The sequence below is a fragment of the Perca flavescens genome, chromosome 13 (assembly GCF_004354835.1).
Source record: "Perca flavescens isolate YP-PL-M2 chromosome 13, PFLA_1.0, whole genome shotgun sequence".
NCBI classification, from domain to species: domain Eukaryota; kingdom Metazoa; phylum Chordata; class Actinopteri; order Perciformes; family Percidae; genus Perca; species Perca flavescens.
Genome location: NC_041343.1, coordinates 30,997,161 through 31,013,087, shown reverse-complemented (window position 1 = coordinate 31,013,087; position 15,927 = coordinate 30,997,161). Strand labels below are relative to the sequence as shown.

Sequence of the window (15,927 nt, the reverse complement as noted above, 5' to 3'; positions counted from 1 at the left end):
TGGGAGTGTCAATATTCTGTGGTGTTCTGGAAAAAAGTTGAAAACTATTTAAATATTCAACAGAACCATGAAATTAAATTGGAAGCAAAAGATGTTATTTTTAATAACGACAAAAAAAACAAAACATTACACAGAATTGTCAACCTTTTGATTCTACAAGGTAAATATCATATCCATGAAGCAAAATTTTCTAAATCTCGACCAGCTTTTGCTCACTTCAGAATTGAATTCCGGAACTTTTTTGAGTCTATCCAGATTATTAATAAAAAGAAAATTATTTATATAGTTGATCTACTGCAAGATTTTTTCAAGGAAATGTGATCTATAGCCTTGATTCCTCTTCATATTGCCATTATATTGTTTCCTATGTATATATCAATTTTTTTCTCATTATGTATTAAGTGCCCATCTCAATTTTTCATTTTTATATTTTATTTTATTGCTATTTATCTTTTATTTTATCAAAAATTTGTGCTGTTCCCTGGATGTAAAGGTTTATCTCTGTATATGATGCCATATTGTTCAAAAAATGTATAACTTGTTTTGTAAAGTTTCGCAAATAAAAAATAAATAAAAAAAAACGTATCATTGCGCGCACACTTTAGGTAAATCAGGCCGTAGGGACATGAAAGAGCACCGCTTCAGAAAGCTGCTGCTTCCAGAGATGACAAAACCTCACGACCACGCGCTAGCACTCACCATGGAACTAGACATCTGCCGATGCCACATGCTCCACGCTGAAATGTTTCCCCGGAGGCCTCGGGCACACACTCACCCATACTGGGCAATAAAGCATTTCACTTACATTTCTGCACTCACACACTTTTTAAAATATCTTTACTGAAGTCATTAGACCAAATGTTACCCTAAAGAGACAGAATCCAAGTGTGAGGAATGAAATTCAAGTGCGGTCATAAAGCCTTTTGGCAAAATGGACCCCCCCCACCCCCTTCCTCTCTATCTTCCTGCATTTCTCTTAATTTGTTTATGTACTTGATTATCTGTTTATATTTTTTTTGTCTTTTGGATATTGTGCGCCCTTGCTGGCGTGTGTCTGTCTGTGTATGGGTCTGTGTTGTCGGTGTCGGTCCCTGTCTGGTTGGGACCTGACCTCGGTTGGGTTGTGGGTGGGTGCGGGATTTTGGGGGGAGTTGACAAAGCGGTTTCTCCTATGCTTCGTTCGCCACTGCCTGATTGATGTATGCCATTTGTTCTGAAAATTAAATAAAAATAGTTGGAAGAAAAAAATAAAAAAAATGAATGGAGAAGTGTTTCTTCTCAAATTGCAGTGATTTCAGCAGACAAAATTCATAATGCCCTATCAGGGAACACAGATACTGCGTGGCCCAATAATGTCTTCACTTCATTGTCTGTGAGTAAATCACACAAGGCAAAGGTTTTGAATAGGTTTTTTTTTTTTACATTCAAAACTCTTGCTGAAAGTCAGAGTTGTTGGTGCAACACACGAGTCAGTTCAGTTCATACACAGTAGGGCTGGGTACTGTATTCAGTACTTTTTAGGCACCGACCGAATTGACTCTAAAGTATTGAGTATCGAAAAATGCCTCGTCATTAAATACCCAATTTCAAAAGCTAAGGAGTCTCATCAGCATCAGTGAGCCAATAAGCACGCAGCATGCTTCTACCAAGATTAGACAAGCACCGATTACAATTTTCTAGGCCGATTCCCGATTTGTGCTGTAATGTTGCAATTTATTATTATTGTTTCAAAAAATGGGTATCGAAAAAAGCATCGTTTAGGAACCGCTATCGAAGTCATGGTATTGGGAACGGTATTGAATATTTGTGAACGATACCTAGGCCTACTCAACAGAGAGGAAGATGTCAGCCAAATGTCCAGCTTCTTCTGCTAAAACAGCACCTACTATGCTAAGACGTACTGGAAGGTGAAACAATATAGAGACAGAAAGAAAGAAAAGTCAAAGCAAGATTTGAAAGAAGGCATTAATCAATCAAAGAGCGGGCCAAAACATACCCGTTTTTCTCCAATCTTTTCCCCAGAGCTGCCTTCAAAAGATATCAATCCTGCCCTAAATGGAGCCTGTAAATCTTTCTGCTCAAACGTCAAGCCAGTTCTGACAGGTCAATAAAAAAAAAAGTGCAGCCAGACTCAAGGCCATGTTTCATCCTGTCTACCGTTTCCAGAGCTGGGACAGAAACAACACAATGAAATAGGTCAACTACAGCCCAGCTGTTTGTATCTATCTATCTATCTATCTATCTATCTATCTCACTCTCATCCCATACATCATCTCCCTGATTTTAAGTTTATGTTGAACTTCATTTGCATTTAATGCCCTATTGTTGTACAATAGGGCTGGGCGACATGGAGAAAATCAAATATCACTATATTTTTGACCAAATACCTCGATATTGATACCGCAACAATATTGTAGATTTTTGATAATCATCAGTAATGTAGATATAATGACTAAGTGGGTAAAGGCAAATAATAGAACAGCTAGAACAGTCTTGTAAGTTCAGAAAATGACATCACTTTACTGTAATGCAGCCTTTAAAACCAGGAAAAGACACCACGTATGCCATATTACGATATCCAAAATTTAAGACGATGTCTAGTCTCATATCACGATATCGATATAATATTGATATATTGCCCAGCTCTATTGTACAAATTTGTTTAACCTGAGCCAGGCCGTACAACAAGGAGAGCAATCGCATCACATCCACACAGGGAAAGTACAGCCATTATAATAATAATTAATACATTGGTTTTGGATCAGTACTCCGCAATCTGCTGGCACGCAAAGTCAAGTTCATCAGAATCATTACAGGGAAGGAAAAACATCTCTACAAACAGACACATGTGACAAGTGTATCTCCACCAGAGAGACATGACTCAGCAGTGTTTTCAGCCGTCTGTCTCCTGCAACACAAACCAAAGCTGTTGTTTACAGTGACTCTGCAGACGCTCGCGCTCCATCGCACATGCTGCGTACGCGGTTATTTGTTTTTACAATATGCATTCTCTACATCATTACCCCACCAATTAAAAAAGGTAAGGCCGCTGCTCTTTTCATATTTGTATCATCCACAAACAGCCAGTGTTGCTCCAGAACTATTAAAACAGACATGAAAGAGTTGCAGTGAGTGACATATCCCTGCGTCGTTATCAACGCTGTGTGTGTGGTTTATTCCCTTCACCAACAGCACTGCTGTAGTCATTTTAATAATTCCTGGACCACTGTGTATGAAGCTGGATGCCTTATAGCCCTGTGGCTACACAGACTTATCTAGGGCTGGGTATTGACCTTTATGGATGGGTCAAACACAGGACTCTCACCCAGGAGACCGAGGATCGTGTCCCGCGTGGCACGTTTCCTAACCCCAACCGTCGCTTACTTCTTTTCCTAAACCCAACCCCATAATTGTTTTCCTAAAACCCAACTGTCCGAAAAGCGAATATGTCTGCGTCTTGATAACACGCCAAAATGGCATACGAATTGTTGTGCCAACAGTATCAAAGGCTGGCTTTAAATGCCTGGTCAGATTCTTTCATCGCATAGTTCCTCATTTAAGCCAAATGTTGACTACAGTACAGGATTAACCTAATTAACCCTGACAAGGTACACCTGTGAAGGTAAAACCATTTCAGGTGACTACCTCATGAAGCTCATTGAGAGAACACCAAGGGTTTGCAGAGTTATCAAAAAAAGCAAAGGGTGGCTACTTTGAAGAATCTAAAATATAAGACATGTTTTCAGTTATTTCACACTTTTTTGTTAAGTACATAATTCCATATGTGTTCATTCATAGTTTTGATGCCTTCAGTGAGAATCTACAATGTAAATAGTCATGAAAATAAAGAAACACATTGAATGAGAAGGTGTGTCCAAACTTTTGGTCTGTACTGTATATTATAGGGTACATATTTGTCCTGCAGCTTATGTTGATACAGTACACTAACATTTGGAGAAGGTTTTTTCTTTTTTCCTTCAATGAAAAACTGGAGTTTGGAAATATGTTTTTATGTGCCCTACACACGTTACACCCAGCATAAATGTGTATTGCTGTGTGTACTTCGTCCACAGCAAACCCACCAATCGGTCCCAAAACAACCCAGATAGAGAGGAAATTTTGTAAACATATTCTATGCAAATCATTATAATGATTCCCCCGAAAGAACCAAGCAGGCCTGCCTTGTTGCACGATTCAAAATGTTGACGTTTTCATAGTGTGGCTCGCTAGCTTTGAAATGCTGATATGACATGTCTGGAGATGATGCCGTGTGTTAACCGGTGTCCAATTCAACACATATTTTATATACACAGACATTTTTCCAAGCAGCAACCCCTTTTGTGAAATGCAATGGAAGCCATCACCCTGTGGACCAATTCTGATACAAAAAGACTTATATTTTTTTTTAGCTTTTCTGCATCTGTCGCTAAACTTCGACACAAGAAAAGTGTGTAAAGCCTCACAAAAAGGGCCGTTATTTGCAGAATACAGGCAGACATTAATAAAATATGGCCTCTGTCGGTGTTCCTCATCAATAGCAGGTCTTACAAATGGGCCACTGTCACTGAGGAACCCCCCCTCCGACACAACCACTAATTGGATTCTGAATATCAGAGGAGAGGACGGAGGAAAGGCAGCAGTCCTTTCAAACCTTCACAGGATAAACTGCAACTGTTAAAATGACAGACGGAGAGTCTTTATCTCTGCACGCTGTTCTTTCCTTCCAGCTTCAGTCTTGCTTTTCCTTTTTTTTTTTTTGCCCCACCTTTTAGTTCCTTTCCCTTCATCTCCCCTCCATCATTCAGCTCGTTTGATGCCGCTTGGCAGCGGCGGCCTCTCGGGGCGGCGCTGCTGATTCCGACGGACAGCTCAGACGGCCCGACCGGCAGGTCCTCAGATCTGCCTCTCCCGCTCCCTCCGTCCATCTTTATTTCCTTTCTCTCTCCTGTGATTTCTTTTTTAACAAACCCGAGAAAATGACAGCAAACGGTGTCAAAACCCTGGCCGTCACTCCTCCCCCCACCCCCCCGGACAATCCCAACACCAAGAGTGTTTGGGTAAGACCAGATCTGACGAGAGACTATTAAAGCAGAGCAAAGCAAATTAGAACAGGGGCAGTAATCAAGACCAGCGTGAGGAGTGCTGTCTATCAAACTGTCTCAAAGGTCCCTGCTGGTTAATCCTGAAAGCTCTGTTTAGGACGCGGCCTGCCTGAAGGGCCCTGGCTCAAAATAAACCTGTTACATGTGTTTCAGCTACAGGCAAAGGCTTTGGTGTGAAGCCAAGTGATGGATTGATTATTAACCAAAGAGAAAATCTAATCTTCTTGTGACATTAACATACAGTGGCGTAAAAAAAAAGGACACCAACGCATTTGAAATAAACCAATGACGTTGACGGAAAAGTCTCGACTTGCAGCTTTGATTTGAGTGTTTACCCATATATCAAATGGATAATGTAGTCCCCTAATTTTAGAGGATAAAAGGTTATTAGTTATACATTGTTGTTATAATATAAGCACTAGACTTTGCAATATATCAATATTATATCAGCATCGATACATGAGGCTACATATCTTCTGCAATTTTGGATATCGTAATATCGTGATGTGACACTAGTGCTGTCTTTGATTGGTTTTAAAGGCATTACATTTAAAAGGTTCCATGGCATGAAAATGTCACTTTATGAGGTTTTTTAACATTAATATGCGTTCCCCCAGCCTGCCTATGGTCCCCCAGTGGCTAGAAATGGTGATAGGTGTAAACCGAGCCCTGGGTATCCTGCTCTGTCTTTGAGAAAATGAAAGCTCAGATGGGCCAATCAGGAATCTTCTCCTTATGAGGTCATAAGGAGCTTTGCCCGCCCAGAGAATTTGGCCCACCCATGAGAGAGAGAGAGACATCATGGCTTTCAAACGAGCAAAGTGGCAGTTGGTCAAGGCCACACCCCTCCTTTCTCAGAAATGGCACATCCTAAGGAAAGCTCATTGTGGGACTGGCTCTAGTGGCTGTAATTCTGCACCAAGGCTGAATTTCAGGAAAGAGACTTCAGATACAGTATTAGGGGACCACTAAGGTCTATATAAAAGAGACTTCAGATACAGTATTAGGGGACCACTAAGGTCTATATAAAAGAGACTTCAGATACAGTATTAGGGGACCACTAAGGTCTATATAAAAGAGACTTCAGATACAGTATTAGGGGACCACTAAGGTCTATATAAAAGAGACTTCAGATACAGTATTAGGGGACCACTAAGGTCTATATAAAAGAGACTTCAGATACAGTATTAGGGGACCACTAAGGTCTATATAAAAGAGACTTCAGATACAGTATTAGGGGACCACTAAGGTCTATATAAAAGAGACTTCAGATACAGTATTAGGGGACCACTAAGGTCTATATAAAAGAGACTTCAGATACAGTATTAGGAGACCACTAAGGTCTATATAAAAGAGACTTCAGATACAGTATTAGGGACCACTAAGGTCTATATAAAAGAGACTTCAGATACAGTATTAGGGAACCACTAAGGTCTATATAAAAGCATCCAAAGAGCACCATGTCATGGGACCTTTAAGTGATGTAATTTTCTTTACTTACAAGACTAACTTTTATTTATATTATTTGCCTTTACCCACTTAGTCATTTTATCCACATTTTGATTGACGATTTCAAAAAATTACCTGAGTGTAAATATGTTGTGAAAGCACCAATAGTCCAATACAACATCGCCGCAATATCATTGCATTGAGGTATTTGGTCAAAAAGATTGTGATATTTGATTTGCTCCATTTCGCCCAGCTGTGGCTGCAGCCCTGATCTAAATGTTATATATTAAATCATCTCAGAATGAAAATGTGCTGCAGGGTGTGACTCTGAAACGGAGGCTGAAGGGCTCCATAGGGTTGCTGCCACCTTTAGAGGAAAGGGCGATGACTTCACCTTCATAATGCGACAATAAATCAGCCCAGTAGCCATTAACCAGTAGGAGATTGATTCAGGCTCCACTTTTGCCCTGATAGGAATGATTCTGATGTAACCTTCCTAATGACAGCCAGGGAGATTAAACAATGAACACTTGCATCACATGTACAAGCCCATTCAGCAAAAAAGAGGGGGTTGGGTGAGAAAGGTTACCGCGTCTAATTATGAACGGTTAATTTGACCTGGATAAATTGGAATACGGCTCCTCCGGTTTATTGAAGATTGCCGAGGCCATAAATCACCGTAATGAGAGCAGGGTGACGTCTGCAAACACATTAGTCATTATTAGAATGTGAAGTCCGGGACATGAGGGCTCAGACATCATCGATGCCTGGGTCACCGCCGCAGACCCCGTTTAACACGACGGCTGAACATCCGCTGCCCTCCATCTGTTTTCTGCAGCAGGAATGCGATGCATTTTCCTCTCAGCCATTCATTAGAAATCAGTCACAAACACCACAAACAAGGAGATATCTAGCAGCGAGGCCAGCTGTGCTCCACAAGTATTTTGAGGAAAATATATGCATTTGATGACAATTTACCATTATCAGATTGTTTAATTTTTGGTTCAGAAACCAGGCGCATTAACCATCAAATGCATGCTCAGGGTTTCCCCTACCTTCCCTAACTTCCCTACCTTCCCTTCCTTCCACTGTCGCAGACCACTTTCCAATATCAGAATGAAATCCTGAGAGTCTTGCTAGAGTCGGGGCGCTCCCGTTGTCTCCATCGTTTGGTGTGAGGTGGGCATAAAACTCAGTCCCAGTCAGTCTGTTTCCCGTCTGGACATTCCAACAAAAAAGTGTTTTATAGAGATGCACCGATTGCAACTTTCTAGGCCGATTCCGAATTACGATTTTCTTTGAGTTAGGCCGGCCAATACCGATTTTAGCCGATTCCGATTTCATTTTTTCCGACCACTTTACAGCACACAAATATTTAGGGCTGCCACCTCTTAATCGATTAGTCGACTAATCGGTCGTTTTGGTCTTAGTCGACTAAGATTTCTTTAGTCGATTAGTCATTCTTTATGCTTATTCATGCTTAATTACTTATTTCCAAGAAACTTCTGAGCACATTTATGGTAAACACAAGATTTAAAGTGGTGCTTTTGCAGGATTAATTGTGGAGAAACTCAGTTTTACAGATGGTTAATTAACTACATTTATATTGTGCTTTTCTAGTCTTAACCACCTCTCAAAGCGCACAGCTCTGTCAATTAAATCAACTAATCGATTAGTCGACAAAATTGTATAAGTGTTAGTCGACTAAGAATTTCAAGGACAACCCTACAAATATTTATTTTCTATCTTTTCTTTAACAGAACATTTTGCACATAACGTAGAACATGTTTTGAACAGATAATGGATCACTATAAAATAGAACTATATAAATGACTCCTGGTGTGGGACATTCACACACATCTCAAGAGCAATGTTGGAACCATTTCCTTCTTTTCACATCCAATATCCAAATAAAGAAATGTGATTTGGGTTTTTGGTGTCGTCCTTCCACGCCCTACTTTCTCCTTTGGACGTGAGATGGTGTCAGACCTTTCACAGTCTTTTCAAAGTCTTCTAGTGGATGGTAGGCATAGGCCGAATGAATGTCAAATCAATGGGAGCATCAAAACTAACTGAATGACTTTTCTCAGAGCTAATGACTGCAGTTGGTCCCCAGTGGACTTCTTTAGTAAGTCTTATTCATTACCTGCTCTAGCTTTTCCGACGTTTTAGACACAGATATGGTGATAATAACGGTCGAAAAGATTTGAAATTGCATTGATTTTTCTAATTAAAAAACTCAACATTTGCTTGAGGTAGGACCCCTAAACCGCCCGCCGTATATGTGCACCTACAGCATATCTTCCACAAAGCTACGGAAAACACAGCATGCTATATTTCTATTCACACAAACCGTTATTCATTCCCTTCTGGTGATTATTAATCAGATTTTTTTTGGGAGAGGCAGAGCAGATTTTTCAATTCAATTAACCTCAAATTACGGTTGATCCAATATGGCATCAGAATCCTGTCCTTCCAAGGTGCTGGATTACTTCCCAGAAGTCTTGGCAAAGCACCAAAGAGCCAAGCTGTTGGTTTATTCCTCCAAAACATTCGGCTTGCTGCTGTGAACTCCATCACGCATCCTTCCCTTTTTTTTTTTTCCGAGTGCATGGCTGGGAATATTTGGAGCTGCCCCCCCCTTTCCTCCTCCCGTCACAGAAAAATACAGCTTAAATAGCTACAGAGGCAATGATAAGAGATGTATTACAGATGTGCGCCTTGCCTTCATGTCGTAAAATGATGAAAGCAGCATTTTAAAAAGCAAGAGAGGACAGACTATTTCATGTCTCTGCCTTCAAGCGCTGTCACACATTTACAGCACACGCACACAACCACAACACTGACATCTCTTTCAGGGCTGCAGTGTAACTGCTGCCTATTTCAATTTGATGGTCAATCAGTTTTCTGTCAAATATTCTCTGCTTAAGCTCTCTCTCTCTCTCTCTCTCTCTCTCTCTCTCTCTCTCTCTCTCTCTCTCTATATATATATATATATATATATATATATATATAGAGAGAGAGATATATATATAGATAGAGGTGTGAATCTTCACTGATCTCCCGATTTGATTACGATTATTCTGTCAGTGATTCAATTCAATTCAAATACATTTTTCTATTAAAGCCATGTAGGATATTTAATTCACCAAACATTCTGCAGCAGTGCTCTAATACTAAATAAATTGGATATATAAAACTATACAGCACTGAGCACATGGCACTTCCTGAATGTGCAAAACATACCAGAATATGTAAACAGAAATGTTGTTAGGCCTACATTACATTGTAAACAGAAATAATCGATTATGAGCCGGCCGATTATCGATGCAGCATCGTCCATGTCCAGGATTCCATGCATCGATTATTTGATTAATTTCAACACCACTAAAATATATATATATATATATCTATCTATCTATCTATCTATCTATCTATCTATCTATCTATCTATCTATCTATATATATATATATCTACATATATATATATATATATATATCTACAGTTATGCATGAGAAATTACATGCAAAAATTGAGCTAAAACCCAGCCCATTGCAAATTCACTTTTATTACTTATTTCCTCATTATTTTTTTTTTTATTATTGTTCATTTATTACTGTTGGAATCATGTCATTTGTGTGGACTGATCTTGAATATTGCAATGCATAATGCGTTACTACGTTTTCCATATTAACACCTATTATTGACCTACTCTGAGCAAACCGTGACCGTTGGCAAAGTAATTTAGATATCAGCGGCCAAAGAAGGTGACTGGTAATGTGTACTTTGTGCTCCATGTATGTGTAAAGCAATCATTTCGGAGTTGATTCGTCTACACGTGTTCATGTATGCGTCTTTAGTTGTTGGGACTGTATCCTGTCACTGTTATTTGTTTAAAAAGCCAAAGAACAGCCCGCTGCAAAGTGGAAAGTGCTCCAGAGAATTTGCTATTTGCCTAAAATAATAAATGGTAACATCACAAAGAAGAAAACTGAAATAAAGCAGTGGTACGGCAGAGGAATGTAAAGGGCAAAACTGACTTCACGACGAACCAAGATAAAGTCACTGTTAGTCACTGTTAACACGGCAGCGCTGATGTTGGGTTCACTCTAAATCTCCACACATCCCATCGAGTGGCTCTGCCGCCGCTGCTGTCGACTCCGCGGCTGTAAAAATATCCCCGTGGGGGTTGTTAATCCTTGAGAGAGTCATTGTCAGAGTCTGAAGAGCAGCCTGCCGGCTCCTGCGAGTTCAAGTTTTTATCACGCACGCTGTCGTCTAGCTTCTGTTACCAGAGGATGACAAAAAAGAGAAACGACTTTTTGGGCCCATGATCCATGAAATGGAAATCCATGTGGCCCGATAAAAAGCTGTCAAGTTGTTTGTCAATGGATCATATGGAATTTATGACATATTTTCAGCCTTTTACATGAAACATGTCCCAGGATTGGAAATTTTGACCCAACATGAATTCACTGCGATGGATGAAGGTACTGTACACTGTACTTGTGCACATCAATGGATTCATGCATTTTAAAGCCGGGCGATATGGTAGAAAATCAAATATCACGATATTCTTGACCAAATACATTGATATCGATATCAACGATGATATTGTAGAGTTGACAATTGGAGCATTTTATATAAATCGCTTGGTCGGGACTCTTGGCGTCCCTTTTTGACGCTCTGGGTCGGGACGTACGTTGGTGTGAATCGTGAACTGATTTAATCAAACGGAGTTTCTTGTTTTTTTTTTTCACAAAAAAGCAGCGAGCGGAAAATCAACCAGTAACGTCAGTAGGCATTAATCGATTATGGTCTGTCACTGCATTGATGCAGAACCGTCCAGGTCCGCATCGCGATGCATCGATTAGTTTCAACTAGCGATAGAACAATTTTATCGGCCGGCCGATATATATCGGGCCGATATTTGCGTTTTTACATGTATCAGCATCGGCCGATAATGCGGCTGCTGCGTTCGCCGATAGTTTTTTTCCCGCCATTATTTACAGACAGGCGTCCACGGGCAGCTCTGTGTTGCTGGAGACGTTGCAGTTCACGTGCAGACCATGCACTGCCCCTCCCCCACTGGCAGAGTGCTGGTCTTATGGAAGTCTTACATTACAAATCAAGCACTTTATTTCTATGGTTACTTTTCAGGTTTACGGTTTTCTTAAATTATTTAAATGTGTTGACAAAGGACATTTTGTGATGACCTGATTATATCGGTCGTATAATATGTCATCAAGCAATGCATCATCAAGGCTGTGTTGTAGATGTTGATGAAGCACAGTTAACCATATGCGGTGCACCCACCCATGTGATGCGCATCGCACACGTCATTTGGGTGATATGAATGTAAGATGACTGCAGAAGTGACACTGATCTGTGTTTTTGTTTCATTATTTTTAAAGAAATGGCAGAGCAGCTTCCGAAAACAAATCCAGTGTGGCAGGGTTTACATTTTTTATGATGTAAATTGAGGGAGCAAAAGCAGTATCGGCTCCAAATATCGGCAGCCCGTTATCGGTCATCGGCTAAGGCTGATGGAAAAGGAAAAATCGGTATCGGCACTAAAAAATCCATATCGATCGATCCCTAATTTCAACGCCACTATCTCTTGATAAGCGGATTTGCTCTCTGCGCAGCGCTAGGTAGGGCGCAGAGCAAAGAGCAAGTGCAGGTATTCGACATCAAGGGTGGCAAGGAAGCTATTTCCCGTTGCTAGGTAATGACATGCTGTTATGTCATTGGTTGCCCTTTCGAAAGGTCAGTGGCAACTAGTTCAAATTTGAAATTATTTCAACATTAATAATAATAATTTCAAAAATCGCGCATCTGCTCTGAAGCGAAGACTATTAAAACAGTTTATGTGTTTTAAGCCTCCAACGTCTCTACGCACTAGGGTTAGGCAACGGTTGTGGTTAGGGTAACACCATCGAGCATTAAAACATAAAAACTAGTCTTACCCCGTCTTTTACTGGCCATTTCTCTTATCATCAGGGCTGGGTACCGAACGTCGATACTTTTTTGGCACCGGAAAAAATGACTCCAATCCTATGAGTATCGAAAAATTATTAATCTTTCGGTGAGGTGATATTAATGGTGAGGTGATATTAATGGTGAGGTGATATTAATGGTGAGGTGATATTAATGGTGAGGTGATATTAATGGCGAGGTGATATTAATGGCGAGGTGATATTAATGGCGAGGTGATATTAATGGCGAGGTGATATTAATGGAGAGGTGATATTAGTAGCAAGGTGATATTAGTGGTGAGGTGATATTAATGGCGAGGTGATATTAATGGCGAGGTGATATTAATGGCGAGGTGATATTAATGGTGAGGTGATATTAATGGCGAGGTGATATTAATGGCGAGGTGATATTAGTGGTGAGGTGATATTAATGGCGAGGTGATATTAATGGTGAGGTGATATTAATGGCGAGGTGATATTAATGGTGAGGTGATATTAGTGGTGAGGTGATATTAATGGCGAGGTGATATTAATGGCGAGGTGATATTAATGGTGAGGTGATATTAATGGCGAGGTGATATTAATGGCGAGGTGATATTAATGGCGAGGTGATATTAATGGCGAGGTGATATTAATGGCGAGGGGATATAAATTCTCTGCCCTGATGACTGACTGACAGGCTGAGTTTGCAAGCAAGGCACTTATATTAATGTTACTCTGAGTGAGCAGTTTTACCAGAATTTTTTTATTTTGATAACTGTTTTGATTCACAATTAAAGTGGAAAATAAAAGCTTTGTGTTTAATGGATATTTGTTGATGTTGAAATGGATTTTAAAACATATGGTATCGGAAAAAAGTATCGAACCGGCATCGAAACTGAGGTATCGAAAGATTTTGAACAATACCCAGCCCTACTTCTCATCGCTCATTTCCTTCCCTTCTCCTTGTGCCCGATAGTAAACTTGTGTTTAGGACGGCTAAGATTGCCCCCATTAAGCTGGCAGGATGCCAGTTTCTTCAGCCATTACACATGCTAATGACGCTCCTTGGGGATGCAGCTCCAATTCCCAATTTAAACTTCAATTAAACACAAGTAGCCTATAATGAAAACAATAATAAGCGCTTTATGGAAACCAGGAAAGACAAAGCAGAAGTAATGTTGGTCCTTTGTGGGAGACGATAAATTTAGAGGAGACGGTCCTCCCTCGAAAAGAAAAAAAAAAAAAAAAAAAAGCTCCCAGATGTTTGTACAAGCAGCAATTCAGTAATTATGACGAAAGCAGGAAGTAAGGTCAGGGTTTCCCCTGCCATTATAAGGTGTAGGTGCAGCACCGAAAGAAAAAAAAAACATGGGGAAAAGCTTCAAAAACATCAAAAAGTGTGCGCGGCCAGGTTGGTTCAGTTGGTAGAGCAGGCGCACATGTATAGAGGTTAACTCCTCGACGCAGTGGCCGCGGGTTCGGCTCCGACCTGCGGCCCTTTGCTGCATGTCATTCCCCCCCTCCTCTCTCTCTCCTTTCATGTCTTCATTTGTCCTGTGGAATTAAAGGCCTAAAATGCCCCAAAACATAATCCAAAAAAAATAATAATAATAAAACATCAAAAAGTGACAAAAACATCAGGAAAAGCTTCTAAAACATCGGGGTGAAGCAACAAAAGTGCCAAAAAAGACGGCAAAAAAGTTTACATTTTTAATTTTCACCCAGATAAACAGAAAAGTTGCATGGTTGACGACAAGACAACACAAGGGTTTTAAAAAAAACGACAGAAAAGTCGCAATTCACGCTGGTCAGGGGGTTCTTGGCTTTTTAAAAAACTATTCAAAGGGGGGTACATTATTGAAAACAGTTTGAGAAACGCTGTATTAGAAGGTAGGAACAAACATTACACATTAATAGAGGCACACGCGTTTGGTCAGGGAAGAGGAAGGTGGAACATCAGACGGCTTCCTACTCAGTTATGTTATATCCCGTTTAAATATTTTCGGACAAGCATGTATTAAAAGATAACTCTCCCAATATGCCTTTCTCTCTCTCAATCTTTCCGTTTGCGCTAACATGCCTGGACACTTACAGGTGCTAATGAAGTCGGCCTCCCCGGAGAAGTGCTCTCATCTCTCAAAGTACACTCCAATTAAAAAGGGGGAAAAAAAATAAATAAACACTTGCTAAAACGCGATTAAAGCGCTCCGCTGCGTTGTGCAGCCTCTCGTGTGAAATCATCGCCTCGTACCCCCCGGCCCTGAACACACAGCTTTATTAAGAGGAAACAACATTTCACCCCCGAATGTGGGTGGGGAGCGAGGCAGAGGAAAAGGGAAGTAAAGCGCAGTTTAGTGGTGTTGAAATGTGTCTCAGTCTCTGCTGCTTTGAGCACACACAGAAAAAAGAAGATTGATCCCACAGAGTGAGTGACAATTCAATTCAATTTTATTTATAGTATCAAATCATAACAGAGTTATCTCGAGATACTTTACAGATAGAGTAGGTCTAGACCACATTCTATAATTTACAATTTACAAAGCCCCAACAATTACAGTAATTGGTGTAATTACAGACACCACCCTCTCCGATCCTGTATGCAGTGTTTCCCCCCAGATTATTATTTTTTTTTCCCCACAGAAAATTAGGCCCTATGTTACCACAGTTCACACATTTCTAGGATTATTTTCCAAAATTAGGCCCTATGTTTCCACATTTCCTTTTTCACAAATTTGTATCAGATTTTATCCCCCTAACCCTAAAATAAATCTAAATCTACCTAAAAAAATCTGGGAGGATAGGGCGTACATTGAAGGGAAATGTAGGAACACAAGACCTCATTTTGAAAATGTCCTAGAAATGTGGGAACATAGGGCTGTGGGACCATAGGGCTGTGGGACCATTGGGCTGTGGGACCATAGGGCTGTGGGACCATTGGGCTGTGGGAACATAGGGCTGTGGGACCATTGGGCTGTGGGAACATAGGGCTGTGGGAACATTGGGCTGTGGGAACATTGGGCTGTGGGAACATTGGGCTGTGGGAACATAGGGCTGTGGGAACATAGGGCTGTGGGAACATAGGGCTGTGGGACCATTGGGCTGTGGGAACATAGGGCTGTGGGAACATAGGGCTGTGGGAACATAGGGCTGTGGGAACATAGGGCTGTGGGAACATAGGGCTGTAGGAACATTGGGCTGTGGGAACATTGGGCTGTGGGAACATTGGGCTGTGGGAACATTGGGCTGTGGGAACATAGGGCTGTGGGAACATTGGGCTGTGGGAACATAGGGCTGTGGGAACATAGGGCTGTGGGAACATAGGGCTGTGGGACCATTGGGCTGTGGGAACATTGGGCTGTGGGAACATTGGGCTGTGGGACCATAGGTCTGAAAAAAAAACAACCGACAGTGGGAA

The 15,927-nt window shown here is 40.8% G+C and overlaps 1 protein-coding gene across 1 annotated transcript in view; it reads right to left on the bottom strand.

The window, feature by feature from the left end:
* Window positions 1–15,927, bottom strand: part of LOC114566651 (polypeptide N-acetylgalactosaminyltransferase 10) — a 113,584-nt gene that overhangs the window by 27,556 nt on the left and 70,101 nt on the right. The gene's annotated exons all lie outside the window — the stretch shown is intronic.